Source organism: Siphateles boraxobius, unplaced genomic scaffold, assembly GCF_051911475.1.
Source record: "Siphateles boraxobius isolate OS27281-9 unplaced genomic scaffold, OSU_SipBor_1 31, whole genome shotgun sequence".
In the NCBI taxonomy this organism is placed as follows: domain Eukaryota; kingdom Metazoa; phylum Chordata; class Actinopteri; order Cypriniformes; family Leuciscidae; genus Siphateles; species Siphateles boraxobius.
In genome coordinates this window covers 14,780,874-14,786,644 of record NW_027508931.1, presented here as the reverse complement: position 1 = coordinate 14,786,644, position 5,771 = coordinate 14,780,874, and the positions used below count along the sequence as shown (strand labels likewise).

The 5,771-nt window shown below is 49.7% G+C and overlaps 1 long non-coding RNA gene across 1 annotated transcript; it reads left to right on the top strand.

The window, feature by feature from the left end:
• Positions 1-5,004: 5,004 nt before the first annotated feature.
• On the top strand, positions 5,005-5,466 carry LOC143696962 (uncharacterized). Its single transcript, XR_013186102.1, has 3 exons — positions 5,005-5,076; positions 5,162-5,259; positions 5,353-5,466. It is a non-coding gene; the product is annotated as an uncharacterized LOC143696962 (long non-coding RNA).
• The last annotated feature ends 305 nt before the right edge of the window (positions 5,467-5,771 follow it).

The window sequence follows — 5,771 nt, the reverse complement described above, 5'->3', positions numbered from 1 at the left end:
ATATGCATGAACGATGCCCAGACAGAAGAGGTGCCTGTAGGTTTAACCTCTTTATACTCATTATTTTTTAGCTTTTTTCTCACATCGCTTATGCGCTTGCATTAACTCTGCCCGCTCTGCTTCTAACGGCTGAGAGAGAGAGGTCGCTTGTGTTTTTTTAACCTTATTTCCCGGCTCACAATTTTCTTATCCTAATTTTACAAGTTGCAAGTTACAAAAAACAGACAAGTAGTGCTGACTGACTCTGATCACGTCCGGGTGTTCTCCGAGTTCGATTGACCCGGGTATTAAACACAATGTTAAACCCGGGACCCGAAGTAATAGATTGGGACCCGACTCGGAGCCGGCTGACCATTTAAAATATAGACCCAAACCGGCACGCGTCCCGGGTCCGGTCTCTGGTGCTCCATGTAGACCTCTACTTTGTACACTATGGCAGTACTGCATGCTTACCATGCATATCTGCTTAATGGCCTGGATCAAGCGGAGGGCTTATTCCCTGAGGCAGTCTCTGAAATACATATAGACAGATCTAGCTCTCTGTGCCACTAAGCAGTCCATGGCCAATAGAGTTTATGGTGGCGACAGAGAGGCATCTATGCTAGCTCTCTTTCTGAGGGACTGGGAGCGAAGCAAAATTGCTACAGATAAGCCACACTCACAGATTTGGGTCCTGAGAAAAAGAAGAGAGAAGGACTAAGTGGGGCTGCTGCCTAATACCTCACCATCTCTTTTCATTCTGTTTCCTCTTCTTCCTTTCTTCCAGTCTCAGGTTGAGCCTGGCTCTTGTGCCTATTATGTAGGACCGGGGCAGTCTAAACTGAGGCTGGGCCCACACCTTACCCTGAAAAGTAAGGTGAGCTTACTTTACTATAGCCTGAGAAGCCTGCTGTTTGGCTCCCATTGTCACGGTGGGTTGTGGAGAAATGGAGAAGAGGACTCAAATGCGGAGTGAAATGAAGAATTTAATAAAGATAAAACATAAAATAATCAAACCAACAAAAGAATTCCAATGTTTCAAAACTAAATCCAACACAGACCAGACAGGACAGGCACAGAACTCCACACGACTAAACCACGTAACAATGACAACGAACGAGCACAGGACAGCAAACACAGGAAGACTAAATAGGGAGGCAAACAAGGAGGGTAACGAGACAGACAGGTGGAGCAAATAAACCAATAATCAGATAACAAGAGGGAGGGGTCAACAATGACGAGAGCACATGGCTCAACATAACAAACACCCATGTGCAACACAAGACCGGACCGACATGTGACATAACCCCCTCCTTACGGAGCGGCTACCAGACGCTCCATCAGGCCAAGGCGGGACAGTAAGGAAACATCAGGGCGGGACGGGAGGGACAGATCAAGGGGGAAACGGGAGGGACAGACCAAGGGGGAAACAGGGGGGACAGACCAAGGGGGAAACGGGAGGGACAGACCAGGGGGGGAACAGGAGGGACATACCAGGGAAAAACAGAGTAAATCGGACGGCCAGGGCGAAACAGAGTTCATCGGGCGGCCAGAGCGAAACAAAGTTCATCGGGCGGCCAGAGCGAAACAAAGTTCATCGGGCGGCCAGAGCGAAACAAAGTTCATCGGGCGGCCAGAGCGAAACAAAGTTCATCGGGCGGCCAGAGCGAAACAAAGTTCATCGGGCGGCCAGGGCGGCGAAGACCCCTCGGGCGGCCAGGGCGGCGAAGACCCCTCGGGCGGCCAGGGCGGCGAAGACCCCTCGGGCGGCCAGGGCGGCGGAGACCCCTCGGGCGGCCAGGGCGGCGGAGACCCCTCGGGCGGCCAGGGCGGCGAAGACCCCTCGGGCGGCCAGGGCGGCGAAGACCCCTCGGGCGGCCAGGGCGGCGAAGACCCCTCGGGCGGCCAGGGCGGCGAAGACCCCTCGGGCGGCCATGGTGGTGACACCGGCTCAGGAACAGCGGACACCGGCTCAGGAACAGCGGACACCGGCTCAGGAACAGCGGACACCGGCTCAGGAACAGCGGACACCGGCTCAGGAACAGCGGACACCGGCTCAGGAACAGCGGACACCGGCTCAGGTACAGCGGACACCGGCTCAGGTACAGGTACAGCGGACACCGGCTCAGGAACACCCACAAGAACTGAAACAGTTACAAGAACAGACACAAAAACAGAAACAGGCACTGGCTCTTGCTCCGGTGCTGGAACAGGCACTGGCTCTTGCTCCGGTCCTGGAACAGGCACTGGCTCCGGCCCTGGAACAGCAGACACTGGCTCCGGCCCTGGAACAGCAGACACTGGCTCCGGCCCTGGAACAGCAGACACTGGCTCCGGCCCTGGAACAGCAGACACTGGCTCGGGCCCTGGAACAGCAGACACTGGCTCCGGCCCTGGAACAGCAGACACTGGCTCCGGCCCTGGAACAGCAGACACTGGCTCCGGCCCTGGAACAGCAGACACTGGCTCCGGCCCTGGAACAGCAGACACTGGCTCCGGCCCTGGAACAGCAGACACTGGCTCCGGCTCTGGAACAGCAGACACTGGCTCCGGCTCTGGAACAGCAGACACTGGCCCCGGCTCTGGAACCGACTCTGGCTCTGACTCGTAAACAGCAGATACAGACATATCCAGGATCCGCGCCAGACGTTCCAAATAGTCCGTAAGTGCCTTGACGGCCACACAAATGGGCATTTCCGGATCTGTCTCAGACTGGGCAGACTGGACGTGCTCAGTCTCTGACTGGGCAGACAGAGCGTGTACTGTCTCTCGCTGGGCAGACGTGACGTGAACAGTCTCTCGCTGTGCAGACGTGACGTGAACAGTCTCTCGCTGTGCAGACGTGACGTGAACAGTCTCTCGCTGGGCAGACGTGACGTGAACAGTCTCTCGCTGGGCAGACGTGACGTGAACAGTCTCTCGCTGGGCAGACGTGACGTGAACAGTCTCTCGCTGGGCAGACGTGACGTGAACAGTCTCTGACTGGGCAGACGGGACGTGAACAGTCTCTGGCTGGGCAGACGGGACGTGAACAGTCTCTCGCTGGGCAGACGGGATGTGAACAGTCTCTCGCTGGGCAGACGGGACGTGAACAGTCTCTGACTGGGCAGACGGGACGTGAACAGTCTCTGGCTGGGCAGGCGCAGGTCTCCTTCTCCTCCTCCGTCCTTTCTGACGGATGTGTGCAAACTCGAGGCTGGCTAAAACCATCGATGAAGTCCCCACGCTTGACGGATCCAGTGATGATGACTCTGCTGCCCTCCTTTCCTCATTCTGCAGGAGAAAGTTCGCTCCGCTGAATCCACATTGGCTCGTTCGTTCTGTCACGGTGGGTTGTGGAGAAATGGAGAAGAGGACTCAAATGCGGAGTGAAATGAAGAATTTAATAAAGATAAAACATAAAATAAACAAACCAACAAAAGAATTCCAATGTTTCAAAACTAAATCCAACACAGACCAGACAGGACAGGCACAGAACTCCACACGACTAAACCACGTAACAATGACAACGAACGAGCACAGGACAGCAAACACAGGAAGACTAAATAGGGAGGCAAACAAGGAGGGTAACGAGACAGACAGGTGGAGCAAATAAACCAATAATCAGATAACAAGAGGGAGGGGTCAACAATGACGAGAGCACATGGCTCAACATAACAAACACCCATGTGCAACACAAGACCGGACAGACATGTGACACCCATATAAAATATTTTAAAAGAGCTGGACAGATGTTTGAGATTACTGAATAACAGCCGTTATACTCTCTTCTCCACAGGTTTGGATGTTAAGTGAGGTTATGCACAAGTGTGACTATTTTTTTTTCAGGACCATTTAACCTTTATTAATCATGTCCATAATTTGTTTGTACACATAGCAAGTGCCAAAACCTTTACCAAGTTTTGTACCATTCCGATGAAGTAAAAAAAAAAAATGACCGAAGAACACTAGATGGTTAAGTTCTACAAGCAGACACTGGACAGCATGGTGTAATTATTGTGACGTCCCCATAACATCAGCAGCTAACTCAGCATAGAAGTTCCTTCAAAAGGGAACTACAAGGTCTTTGTATGTAACCCCTTGTTCCCTTCTTTCTGAATATACTAATTTGATGACGTGCTGTCAGGCGCCCTTCTAATTCGTTGGGGCGCACCTTGTGCTGTCATCACACTGCGTCAGCCTATTAATGGAACAGACACCGGGCATCAGACACTGGACTCCGCCAGACTACCTACCCATAGCGTCAGCAGCTGACGCAGCATCTCATTCTCTTCTCAGGAACTGGGATTACACACGTAACCCAAAACGTTCTACTTCAACTCCCATGTTCATCATCACAAACTGAATAATGGTCCAAATGGGGTCTTTTGTAAACGGTTCATTCATTCTGTACACATAGATGTCTATAAAATATAGTCTTATTACAGTATTGAATACTGGTCAGCAAACAAGAAGAGGCTCCTTAGAGGGGATTGGTGTTGTCATGTCATGGTGCATGAGTGGAAGATACCGTGTGTATCTTTTAGGATGAAACATGCATAGTGCTGTATGCATAAGCTTCTTGGTCAGGTGATCTAAATGTTGTACACATTAAATTAAAATCTTCACTGTTTTGGTTTTTGATTTATCTTCAGATCCTTTTTCTCATTATACAACGAATCACAATAATAATAATAATGCAGTTCTTGTCAAAATCACAATGGGGCACAATACATAAACAATAAAGAACCAGTGAGCACAATAAGACAACAAATAAATTATACTTAGGATGCCAAAAATAACAACAGCGGAATAATAATCAACAACCAGGGAGTAAACAATATGTAACCGAATGAACGAGATGATTGACATTAGTGAGCACCTATTAGCAGGGAATCCCTAAGAGCTGGTTGGCTATGGGCTGGGAGGCGTCACGTCCGACGACTCCTTCTGTTGTTGACAGTGGCTGTAGGTATGTGCTATAGCATATAGTAATCTTTGTTTTTAGTTTCTTGTATGTATGGGACTGACAATTAGTGTTGTGTTTAGCCTGTCTTTCTTCTCCGGTTTCCCTCGGCTTATCGCGGTGGGTGCATTCGCTGGCTGCTCGCCTTTCAGGTATGTGCGAACTGTTTGTGGAAAGCGTATTGTTTGTTTTCGTTTGGGGGTTTAGGATCGGCTGATTGTTTTGAGTTATGTGCAGTGTCGCTGTAGTCCATCTGAACAGCGGATTGCATGATTTTTGAGTATCCGTGCCTGTGAAAGGACAAGCACATTGTGTGAACGCATCATCCCCTTCCGGTAAGTATTATTGTGCATACAACTGTAGTACGAGCTGAAAATTTAACAATTGAGGCATACATCTTAGTGATGTTTTTCTTTGCATTGGCTTAGGATTTTCCCTCTCGTCCGGGCTCTCTGTTTTGCCTGCTGGTGCTATAATCGGTTGTGGCTTTTGCCTTTTCTGCTGTTGCTACAGTCTACATTACAAACTTGTTGCTTCCTCGTTGTCATCTGTGAGAAGATTGTGTCACCCCACTGATGAAGGGGATCGTTGCTGTCTGGTTTTAATTGATATATTGATCTAACGTTACTTTGTTTGCTGAACTTTGGAGGCGGACGCTTAACTTTATTAGTGCCAAAAATCGGAGCACCAAACCATCTGCATGCGAGCCCATTGCGGGGATTGAGTTATTTATTTGTTTTCTTTCCGTTTTTTGCACCTTTGTATGATATTTGTGATTGTTTACTAATTTATATTATTACTATCTGCTCATGACTACCATAAACACCATCCAACTGTGGTTTATTGC